Raw genomic sequence first — 13040 nt, forward strand, 5'->3', positions numbered from 1 at the left:
AACCAAGGAGATTCTTTAGTGCCTTCTAAGGTTCTGCTTAGATAGTTAGGGTCTGGAGTAAAGGTTTTGTGGGTATATCTCTGGTAAGCCCTCCCGAGACTATAACTCGGCCACTAGGGCCACCTAGGGTCTTAAAGGCTTGTTGCATACGCTAAATGCAACCGACAATGCCTGCGACAGTGAGTTAGGATTTTATTTTGTAGATTTGATTTGCTCGAGGACTAGCAAATAATAAGTTTGGGGGTATTTGATAGACGCATTTATGTGTCTATATTAGTCTCAATTCTCTGTAATGTTAGTACTCGATTTTGTGCTTATTTTGGTATTTTATGTCTTTGTAGGTGTTTTTGGAGAAATAAACATTTTTGGAGAAATCAGATCGAAAAGTTGATAAAGGCGCCCGGAGGACACCTACTATTTGGACTCTCAGTTTGGATAAGGGGTACTTCAATTACTAAGGGGCACCTCACTGCTATTTTCACCCCCATATCTACTATTTGCACCCCAATGGCTAAACGCACCCCAGTCTGGATAGAGGGAGGTTATCATCTCCGTTTGAAAAATCAAATTTGGCGGGAAACTTTTCTACCACCTGTGTAATTGTCTGAATGTGATTTGAGCGATATTTACTCGGATTTTCTGGATCGGTTGGATTTGATTGGGCTTGTTATGAGTTAGTAGGGTCAGTAAGGATATCCATTAGTGAAAAGAAGGAAAGTTTCACTGAATTTCCTAAAACAAAAGACGTGAGGGACACAGAGAATCACGGGTTACTGGTGGTGCTTTAGGAGGAGATTTTGCAGGCATATTTCACAGGAATCAATTGGGAATTACTTGTGGAGACAAAACAGGGATTGTATGCTTCCCAAATTCGTATAGATAGGAGTGAACCACCGAGTTTGCACAAAACAGGGGACGTGAAGATATTATCCGGTGTCGGGTTTGAAAGAAGGAAAGATACGTGGGAGGAAAGAAAGAAATATTCTAAACAAATTTCATTCTATCTTTAGAGTTTGTAAAGAGCTGGAAACCGCATAAGAGAAGAACTAGAAAAGGAAAATTGCCGAGACTTTTGCCGAAAGAAACCAGAGTTTTCACCGAGATTTGATTGGCCTGTTGAGTATATATAGGGTGGTTAGAGTCCAATGCCAGGGATCGGGAGTTGGGGGACCGAGCGGAGGTGATTGGGTAGCTGCAGGTGAAGCTGCAGAGAAGCTTGCTGCTGTTCCAGGGAAGAAGAAGAAGAACAGTGCAAACCGCAGAAATATAAAGTCGCAGAAACTGTTTCCTTTTCCTTTAAACGCCATATCCTTTGTAACAATTTCCCAGCAATTACTTCGAGTTCGTAACAGTTCTGTTAAGGTTTCTCTGTAACAGTGGATCTGTAACAATTATATCTGTTACAATCACACTGTTTTATACTTTCTCTTCAATAAAACACCTTTTTGAGCTATGGATTATTATTTTGAGTGTGTTTTCACCATGAGGAGTTAAACCCCTTTGCTGAGGCGACGAAGGAAGCCATATTTCATGCATGTGGTAATTATATTTAATTCTTTTATGACTATTTGCACTATTATCAATTGTTTTATGATTTTTCTTAATTGATTGTGATGTCGTATGATGATGTATGCTTGGTCTAAGTGCTTTTGATGCGTCATGCTAGTGATTTACAGTCAATTTTTTAAGAATCTACCTTGGCAAAGAAGTAGAGTCAATATTATTTAAGCTATACTTATTTGAAATAAATATATGAATCGCATGAATGAGTTTGGTGAAATCCTGAGTCCCAGCTTCTCTCGATCTTGTGACTATTTTTGTGTATATATCTCTTTTTTTTTAGTCTTTTCTATTTTTAAGTCTTAAACCAAATCTCATCAAGTCCGAGTTGAACGAACTTTTACTATAACTTTCAAAACAACATCAAGTGATATATAAGTTCAAGTCTCCACATACCTTTTAGTCGATGAAGATCCACCGGTTCCTTGAGTAGTCCTTCGTCTTGTATGATGATTTCCATAGAGTTCTTGAGCTCAACTACACTTTCTATCCTAGTCCGAGACCTTAACTATAGTAGACTAGAAATCAAGACTTATAGTTTTGATCACTAATATTAACAAACATGCTTGAGATAGAAACACATGCGAGTTTGACCGAGCAATGCTCTAACAATGTCTTTGTTAACTATGGTGAGAATAATTCTCACCTCAACACACACTGATTGTGTTGAAATATGCATCCTCACTTGTTGCCCTAAATTCTGACCGTGAGGAAGCATAAATCTGGGCAAGTTGTTCATGTCTGTTTCTTTAGTGAAAAATAATAAATATCTTTTATTTTTGGTAAAATAGTTTCGGTTTCCATAAGCCAAATTATTCCTTGATTTTCTCCCATTTTATATACCTCCTTCCTGTCCGAAAGAAGACTATTTTATTTCAATGAAGAAATCGGTAAAAGAAGGGTCATCTCTTGATTATTTAGCACTCTGTGCATCAGTTATGACCGAAACTCATGATGTCTCTCTTCATGATAACTCTCAAGATTCTCTAAGGAAGCAGATTCTTATTGTTAAAGGTTGCATTAGATATCATGAGCTGATGATAAAGGATTCAAAAGAAGTACTAGCTAATCTTCATTCTCATCTGTTTGAGATGAACAAATTATCTACTGAAAAGGGAAGTGCTCAAAAGAATTTGAATCCGGTTTTTGAAAACAGTCTTCACAAAAACTAATAGACATCAATTTTAGATTACTTTCAATGATTGTATTAGGTCTATTATGAATAAAACTATCTTATTATGAATAAAATTATTTGATTTATAATTTTTCTTGTGATAGTTTTTGATTTACATAGCATGTGCGTGAATGCTTTATCTTATTGCTATGTATTTGTATGTGATGTTTGATTTCGGTTTTCTAACCTTGATATTCGATCTCATATGTTGTGAACCCTTATGGTTTGGGTGACTTTTTGGTTTAACAGGATTAAGTTCTAGCCCATGTTGGTAGGCTTTATCAAAGGATCATGAGGGGTTCTGATTGAAACAATATGTTAAATCGGTTTTGGTTTAGCATAAAAGCATATGTGTTTCGGGTTTTCAACTTTTGCTTGCAATAGTTAAAAAACTATTTTTCAACCTTTCTCTAGTAAAGGTTGGTTGTTGTTATTCCTTTGTTTTGTATAAGGATGACAACATAATGATATTTCGATATCAATTCTCCCTGGAAGAATATGCGAACATATCAGAGAAGTGGATTCGAAATTTGAGGTACCGACTTTGTTAGTTAATCGTTTTCCTGTTTAAGAAAAGACTGAATTTATTGCGTATATTTATTGCTTTTGCTATGCAGTTAATCAGGTTTCACAGGACACGAGTAAATCTACCACAGTTCATCTTACTGCAGCTAAAAAAATTGTCAGATACCTTAAAGGTACTATAGACCATGGTATTTTGTTACAAAAAAGATTAACTGCCATTTCTTCCTTCTCTGACTGGGCTGGTAATCCAGATGATAGAAGATCCACCAGTAGTTTCTGTGTATTTTTTGGTATGAATCCCATCTCCTGGTCTTCTAAAATGCAACCCACAGTTGCTAGGAGCTTCACAGAAGCTGAATATCGGTCCTTAGCTCATACTCTGCAGAAGTTATTTAGGTTTGTTCTCTTTTAAAGGATCTTGGTATCTTTCTTTCCACATCTCCAACCATTGAATGTGATAACAAAGGTGTTCTAGATTTTGTTTCTAATCATGTTCTACATTCTCGCATGAAGCATGTTGATATTGATTTTCACTTTATCCGTGAACTTGTCCAGTCCAAGGTTTTATGTGTTTATTATATCTCCACTGACCAGCAGGTTGTTGATGTTTTCACTAAAGGTCTTAGCACTCAAAGGTTTGATTTTCTATGCAACAAGTTGCACGCGCTCTCTTCAGTTCACACGGCTCAGCTTGAGGGGGAATGATAATTATAATAAAATAATAGTGCCTTACCTATTCTACTAAGTGCCTTTATCATTCCGTCAGTCGCACTGTACCTATACAGACACATTTTCCGTTTCTGTTGTCAATTACAGTTGTCTTTAATGACAACCTGTCTAGTCGGCATCACTGCCAGTCTATCATGGAGTCTGTATCTTATATAAGGTCCTCTCCTGTCTTTGTTTTGTAAGTAAGTCAGTTTCTCTTTCAGTAAACCATTTCTTCAATCTGGTGTATAGAGAAGAACAACTACTTCAACAAACTTTATTGCTAGCATCACTCTAATTCCATCAATTTCATGCTTCTATACACACATATACATAAAAATTACCTAATCTAGTCAAGAAAACTTAAACGAGCGACTCTCATAGCCAATATCAATTACCTGAAACTCAATGGGATATATTATCTTTGAACTTCAACATCCACTCCCATGATGTTTCAAGTTAAGCATCCAATTCGCTTGCACTTAAACCCCTAAAACCTATAACCACGGTATTGTTAAAAAAAAAAAACTCATTGAAACGATTACAGAGTTATAATATTTTAATATATTTAACCTCTCGGTTGTACTCCGAAACAAATCCGTGCCACTAAAAATGGCTTGTCTAGCAACTAATGGTGTATTATCTTTCAATAACGATATCAAAACTAGTACAACTTCAGGTATCAACTCCGTACAAGTAGATCCAATTTCACCATTTATCCTACTCCCTCCGTTTCTAGAAAATAGATACTTTCACTTTTTCATTTTAGCCTAAAAATAGGCCAAATTGAAAAAGTGAAAGTATCTCTTTTCCAAAAATAGAGTGAGTATATTTTAACAAGTAAAAGAAAAAGAAATCAGGATCTGAAGTTGCTAAAAAAAATATTCACCAGCAGTTCAACTCAGGGGGTCCTCCACCAAAACCTCCAAGTTCCACCACGCCCTCCACCAGCTTCACCCACAAAAACCTCCATCATCCACAAAACCTACAGCAGCAGCCACACCATCAAGTTCTCCCTTGGAAACAATGGGCCTAATCCTCCGCACTCCTCCAGTGCCACCTCCTTATCCAACTCCAATCCCACTACCTTTCCCTGGAACTATAATTTTGGGCATACCAAAATCTTCCAAGGCATACTGAATGAAGACAAAAAAGGTTGTGAAATAGCAAAATCAGATAACCCCTTAACCCAAATTTTTTTTAATGGCAAATCTGCCCTTTACGTATTAGTGTTAAAAATCTTGATTAGTGATTAAATATTTTGTTTAGTGATTAAAATAATTTTCAGAATTATAAGAGTTGTTTAGATGAAAAATTTGAGGAAAAAAAATCAAAGTTTTGGTTTGGTTAAGAAGGAGAGAAGGAGAAAGTGAGAAAATTTTAATTCTTGATTCAATGGAGGATGAGGAGGGTCATCATTCATCTAAAAAACCTAGTAAAATACATATCAACTACAACAATGATCCAGAAATGGCTGATTTCTTAGATTATGAGAATGATTTTACACCCACTCAAACTCAAGCTCAAACTCAAACACAAACTCAAGATGATGATTTTTATGAGCCAAATCCTGATGATGAAGACATTGATGAGGAACCCAATGCTTATAATACACAGGTACACTTATATCATATACTTAATCTCACTTCTATAGCTCTCAATTATCAAAAGTTAGGTTTTTTGAATCATGGTTCGGAGAAACAGGTTGAGGTTCGGCTCACATCTATGAGCCGAATCTACCAATTGATGAACGGTTCGGCTTACTGAATCTGTTTACTACATGCGCCGAACCTATAATTTCCAATTCCAACCCTTTTGCTAGACATTAGTTAGGCTTATATGAAAGTTTCATAGTAAGCCGAACAACATCCTGAATAGCCCGGAATAGAATCATTACTAATTCGGCTTACATATCCAAAATCGTATGTGCGGAACATAATTTTTTAATTTCTGGGTTGAAATATTGTTACTGGTTCGGCACATATGGAGAATATCGTATCAGCTGAAACCTCTTATGTTCAAGGTTCGGCACATAATATGATTATCGTCTGAGCCGAACATGAATTTGTTAATTTTTGGGTTAAAATATTGTTCGTGGTTCGGCACATATTGAGGATATCGTATAAGCCGAAACCTGTAAATGTTTATAGTTCGGCACATAATGTGATTATCGAATGCGCCGAACCTTGTTATTATATTCCCTTTCTAGTGTTTAACCTTGTGATATTCTTTGTAGATCGTGCTTGGACCCATGAAAAATCAACCTGATCCAGTAGACATAATTCACGAGGATACCAAGGATCACTAAAACATGAAATTGAGGAACATCAACCTGATCGTGCTTGGGGAACACCAATACTGGGTTACACCAATAATGATTTTTAAGGCTCGGCTTATAACTCAAATTATAGGAAAAGCCGAACCTGAAGGACAAATGATTCGGCGCGTAACTAACATTAGAGGATAAGCCGAACTCTATAAATTCGGCGCATAACTGTTAAGCTATTCATTAAAACATGAAATTTAAGGTGTCCATAACCCAATCCCAGCACCATTAAAAACAAAGTTCAGCACCTAAAAGCAAAGGTGTTTGCAACACCATAAAAGTGTACTTAAAACTTAAGAAAAAGTGTACCATAAAAGTGTACATAAAAGGGCATTTAACCACGACCCCTCTTCTTAGTTGCACGACCACCTCTTCTTCCACCTTGGTCTTCATCTTCCGACGCATCATTACCGGGTTGGACGGTAGCACCACCTTGGCTTGTACCTTCACCAACTTGTCGAGACCTCTTAGTGGTAGGCATTTGTTCGGGTTCCTCGGGTCCTTGTCCTTTGTTGATGATTGCATCCCACTTGTTGATGAGGTATTTTTGTTCTTCCACGGTCATTGGTGTTTTGCAACCAAGTTTGGCCTTCATTTTTTTCAATTATGAGTCGAATCATGTCTTGAAATTTTTATTAGCTTACACAGAGAGTGGATCGGCTCATACAACAAAACAATTATAAGCCGATACTATATATTCGACTCACAACTGATACCGTCGAATAAGCCGAGTCTATGATTATGAACTCAAACATGTATTCGGCGCAATATGATATCATATAAATAAGCCGATCCTATACACTTGTAAAATTTATGAAATTTTAACAATGATATTCAACGCAACCCTAATACTATCGAATAAGCCGAATCTAGACTTATGAATTGAAACATTTATTCGGCGCAAAACTAATACAACCATACAAGACGATCCTACGCACATGCAAAAATTCTGAAATTCAAACAACATTTATTCGGCACAAAACTAATACTACCATACAAGCCGATCCTACGCACATGCAAAATTTCTGAAATTCACAAAACATATTCGGCACAAAACTAACACCATCGAATAAGACGATCCTAAATATAAGTCTCTGTGTCACTAAGTTCGGCTCAAAACGGATTTCAGATATACGCCGAGCCGTTCATATGCACTTTCAGGGTTCAGTTTCAAGAACAGCTCCGCGCACATCTAAGATTTGTTTTGCGCCGAACCATACCTTGTAACCGCCGCAGAAACATGATTTTGACGAATTAAATCGACCAAACCAATCTAAAACATCAAATACGAGATGGGTTTGTAGAACTAACCTTCTTATTATCATTTCCGGAGTTGGTTCTTCTTCAATCTCTTCTTCCGGTTGATTTTGTGGTTGATTTTGAGTTTGTTCTTCACTCTCTAAATCTTCTTCAATGGGTTGTTGAGTCGATCGATTTGAACGAGATACTGGCTTACGACGACCCATTATATAGATGAGTTTAATCGTCGACTAAATTTTCACGAATCCACAATTAAATTTCCGCGATGAAAGAAAAAGAAAGGGAAGGGTGAATGAGTTCGGCTGTGGAGAGGAAGAAGAAGAAGGTGAATGAAAATGATTTTAGGTGTAGTTGATTATAGGTTTTGTATTAGGGTTAGGAATAGATTAGTAGTAATTTAAAGAATTTAAGGGCATATAGGTAATTGAACCACCCCATAGGGTACCCCTTATAAGGTCACCCAAGTTAGGACTAGTGCTTTGTATGCCTAAGAAGATTTTGGTATGCCCAAAATCAGGGTTCTTTCCCTGCGCCACCTCCGACTCCTGCACCCCCATCCAGTCCACATCAAGAGCCCAAGCTCCATAACACTATTTTTGTAGGAGTTTTGATTAAACTCAAACTACAAAGTTGTGGTCTGTTGGTCATGTGTTAGTGGATTTACATAAAATCCACGCGTTCAGTTTGTAATGGGTTGGTCATTAGTTTGTTAACATAATGGTCGTTGTCTCCACCTGTAGTGGAAGTGTTGTCCTAGTATCTAGGAGTTAAAAGTGCAACGTGTATCTTAGTGGAATTAATCCTGCAGTGTTTTGTAAGCCATCGGGTGTCATGATAGTTAGGATCGTCGGCTGTCGAACGTGCCTCTTTTGTTAGTGTTGGTTAATGGAGTCTGTACTGGAGCCTATAAAGGCATGATTTCTTGTTAATGAAATGTGTGAAAATCATTAAACACAATGCAGCACTCTCTTCTTTTCCGCGTGTTCTTCCTCTCTGCTCTCTCTCTATACCTTGATTTTCATCAATTTTAAGCAGATAGTGGCTTTGCTGCAGAGAGAAGATTTGGTGGGATGGCTGGTGGTGAATTTGGTGTACCAGGAAATGCAGTTTTTAACAGAAGAACCTAATAATTGAAATTTTGTCCGACATAATCAACAAATAGAGATAAGGAGAAGAAAACACACATACCGTGAGAGTAATTTACTAGTGGGACTAAAACGATCATCAGCCTGGAATTCGACAAGAGTAGGGAAGAACTCTAGAATCACCATTTTTCAACAATATCTCTTTAAATTGATCCAAGTGTCGAAGTTTCAAGGGCATATCAGTCGTGAATTTGATCAACTGAAGAACATTGCATGTCTTCTCCTCGCATTGGATGCTATTCCCACCATTTTTTGTTTCTTTCGTTACTAGTTGATTCTGGTTTAGGTCTGGGCAGGGAACGAAATGTAGGTAATGATGTATCGTGGTTCTTGGCTGGAGAGTTTAGTGGCCTGTATCTCGATTTGCACCCTTCTTTAGCGAAAATGCGAGCCAATCCGAGGATCTGCGAGCCAATACGGGGATGTAAATGCACGATACCTAAGGTTGTTAGGTAGAGCTGCAAAAACGGACTTGTATTCACAATAAATAGTGATGTGTGAGGTCCGATCCTCAGTATCCACAATAATTTTTTTGCTTTACTAAACTTTTTCTGTCGTTGACCGTTAATTTTTAGTTCCAACCCGTCGGGATATCCTGCCTACGGTTAGGGTTAGCCAAATGAACTTGTAAGGTGGAACGGTCCCGGCTAGGATTGGTCATAATGAACCCGTAACCTGTCAAACCCTTCAAAGGTTGACCATAACCTGGCTCGTTGCCAGGTCTGAGCGACAGCACCGACTGTATCGTTCGCCAATCTGGGGATGTAAATACACGATGCCTAAGGTATTTAGGTAAAGCTGAAAAAAGGGACTTCTATTCGTGTATTGTGGACTTAGAGTGTCCACGGTCATGAGACGAACCAAATACCATACTAAATACCAAAGAAATTTGGTATTTCCAAAGGTGAAGCACAACGAGATAAGACTAAATTATAATAAGTTGCACATATGAAGAAGTAGGAAATACCATTAGGTCATATGAATAATATAGGGTCAATTACAAAATGGTCCTACTTTTTCTAATTCGGTTACAAAATGATCACACTTTTGAAATTGGCTTACAAAATAGTCATGTTCCGTCCGAAATAACTATTTGGGCAAGAAAACGGTGTTAATTATCACCAAAATACCCTCTTATTAACTCCAGCTACTATTAACCATGGTTAAACTCTAACACGTGAAAGCTGCTGACGTGTACAAACACTAACATGTGGCACCTTACGACGGGCCAACTCTAACAAGTGGTAGATGCTGACGTGGAATCTACTGATGTGGAATCTGCTGACAAGTCGTTCTTAGTGTTGCAGTTTGCTGCAAGCTGGTGAGGATTTGTTGTGGTTGTCAAAATTGAGCCGTAAGTGGTGTACCCTGACTGCTGTTGAGGTTGTGAACGTTTATAAAGTGTTGAAACTGATGTGAACTGGTGGTATGGGATATGCACTGGAATGGTGGTATGGATTTGGTGGTATGCTAGTAGAGATGCAAGATGGTTTGGGAAAAACAATGGTGGTGGCTGGTGGTTTTAGATGGTGGCTTACACTTCTATACCCGTTTCCTTCTTCGAGCTCGCCATAAATCTGAGCTCCTTCTGTTATGCTCGTGTCTCCATATTCTCGACCAACCTCCTAGGCATCAGCATTGCTACCATCATCGTTCCCCTCCGCCTGTTGTAAAAAACATTAATACAACCCAACTGTATAACCCACAACCCAAAAAACAGGAACCAACACGAAATTTGAAATAAAAACATCAAACCAAGGTTTGATTCATTACCCTGCTAACAACGAACTCCTGAACTTTTGTTACACTCCTCAATGTGGTCACACCAGATGTATGCTCTGACTATTTTCACCAGCAACCTCCTGCACAGAGAGAAACCAATTAACTGCAATTCGAATCAGAAAGCAACCAATTCATTGTAAACCTAGTACATTCAGTGCACCACATGCCTGTATCTTCTCAGCTCAAAGCCATCAATGAACATCCACCATTTCATTGTAAACCTAGTACATTCATATAGTCCTTATGACCTGCACTGCAACAGTAAACACATCATCATGGGTTTGTGATTACCAGCCTCGTTATGTCTGCGAAAAACCCATTTGAATCAACCGAACATATCTCAGATCCACCAACAAACCCCTATCCATCAATACCTGCAAAGCATTCAAATTCCTCCAATCCACCAACAACAACAAATTAGGGAAAAATCTACTACCAGCGTCATCTCTTCTTTGCAGCAGACCCCCAACCATGACCCTTCTATGGACAGATTCATCACCATTATCATATCCCTGCAATCTCACAATTTCCCCACTACATGCAATAGCAACACCAGACCCAGTTCATACTCTTCTCCCACAACTCAATTCCATATACAAACATTTTCTGAATTCTTTTGTTCTCCTCAATTTCAGAATCTCTTCCGAAAACCCTAATTTGCATTTTAATTCATTGAAACCCTAACCTGTGAAACTCAAATTCCTAGAGACAAAAACCAAAATTAAGCCTTGTACAACCCCTTCTACCCTAATTAACAGCAAAAACAACTGAGCTTCAACGTACACAAATCTACGAAAAACAGATTTAACTGAAAGAAAACCCTAAATTACCTGTTTCGATTCTTTATCAGCAGAACAGATTCACATCTTTAAACTAATATCAACCCTTTTTGTTCTTAGATCACCCGTACCCATTATCACTATCAATTCCTCATAATTCAACAATTTCAGAAACCCTAAATCTGTTTGATTACACATCAATAACGCCCTCAAATCTTCATCAACATCCGCAACAGTCTTCAACTTAATTTGTTCCTCTTTAATGACCGATCCTCTCAAGTTTGCGATAAAAACCACATGAAATCTGAAGTTTTTGGGTGGTCGCCGTTTCTGCAGAGAGTTTAGAGAGAGATACAGTTGAGAAGAAAATGAAAACGTTTTGCTTGAACCCTAACTGTTATAGATTCGAGTCTTGTTATGACCAATCCTGTCCGTCCGTATCATCTCGAGATGCATCAATCGTAAGATTATGGTGTTAGATCTAATATCATTAGGTCAATGATATAACAGTAATTTGATCACGAATTCTAATCCTGGCCGTATAACTCTTCCTCGAGATGAATACTTGTAAGATGTACGGTGTTAGATCTATTGTGGTTAGGTTAAGGACAAACTCGTAACTTTACGAGTTCATTTAACTCGGAACTGGTGGGACCCAGTGACATAACTCTGAAACTAACGGAAGTAGGACTGTTTTGTTAATGGATTGTAGCAGTGTGATCAATTTGCAAACCGGGTCTTAATATTACGACCGTTTTTTAATTTGCCCAAATAATATATTAGAGAGAATCTAGTCCATTTGATCTAGTCAAATGTCTGTTTGATCCTATTTGGTAATATAAATTATAGTTTGGTCTTAAAAATTATTGTTTGGTCCTAGACTGATGTCATGGATGATGTAAATGTCACCTTGTAGTGGCAGAAATACCCTTTTGGATAAGGACCATATATATAGTCAAAAAGTAAGAGAGAATAAATCATTCTCGGATTTACTTTTTCTCTCATCTTTCCAGATCTAATCTCTCTCTCTCTCTCTTTTTGTTTCTTCTTCTTTTTCCTCCTGTTAATGGCGTCTCCATCTTTTTTCTTCTCTTTTCTTCCTGCTGCTGTAAACGATGGTGATGAAGGTGAAAATCGATTTAGATATTTAGATCGGTAGTTGTAGACGATGAATACGATGATGTTGGTACTGTTGAATACGATTTTTTTAAGGTTTTTTTCTTTTTTCTGCTGCTGTTGATGATGAAGATGATGAAGAAGATGAAGATACGTTGTTGTTGTTGTTGCTGTTGACGATGAAGACAACGGTGTTAATTTTGATTTTGATGATGAAGATGAAGATGAAGATGAAGAAGATAAAGATCTGCTAGTGTTACCACCGTTGATGATGAAGACGGTGGTGTTTTTGAAGACGAAGATGTTGCTGCTGTTGTTGAAGACGATGAAGATGATGATGTTGCAGTTCATTCCTTAAATGAACTCTGCTTTTATATGGAGTTCATTCCAGAAATGAATTCTGTTTTTATATGGAGTTCATTTCTGGAATGAACTCTGTTTTTTTAGGTTTTTGTGTGGAGTTCATTTCTGGGATGAAGTCTGTTTGTTTAGGTTTTTGTATGGAGTTCATTTCTGGAATGAAGTCTGTTTATTTAGGTTTTTTATATGGAGTTCATTTCTGGAATGAAGTTTGCTTATTTAGGTTGTTGTATGGACTTCATTTCTGGAATGAAGTCTGTTTTTTTAGGTTTTTATATGGACTTCATTTCTGGAATGAAGTCTGT

The 13040-nt window shown here is 37.6% G+C and overlaps 1 long non-coding RNA gene across 1 annotated transcript; it reads right to left on the reverse strand.

Annotated features, from left to right (window-relative positions):
* Positions 1-9647: 9647 nt before the first annotated feature.
* Positions 9648-11613, reverse strand: LOC113313185. The gene is made up of 3 exons (XR_003341745.1): positions 11311-11613; positions 10472-10560; positions 9648-10362 (listed from the first exon to the last, which is right to left on the reverse strand). It is a non-coding gene; the product is annotated as an uncharacterized LOC113313185 (long non-coding RNA).
* Positions 11614-13040: the final 1427 nt, after the last annotated feature.

This window comes from Papaver somniferum, chromosome 9 (genome assembly GCF_003573695.1).
Source record: "Papaver somniferum cultivar HN1 chromosome 9, ASM357369v1, whole genome shotgun sequence".
In the NCBI taxonomy this organism is placed as follows: domain Eukaryota; kingdom Viridiplantae; phylum Streptophyta; class Magnoliopsida; order Ranunculales; family Papaveraceae; genus Papaver; species Papaver somniferum.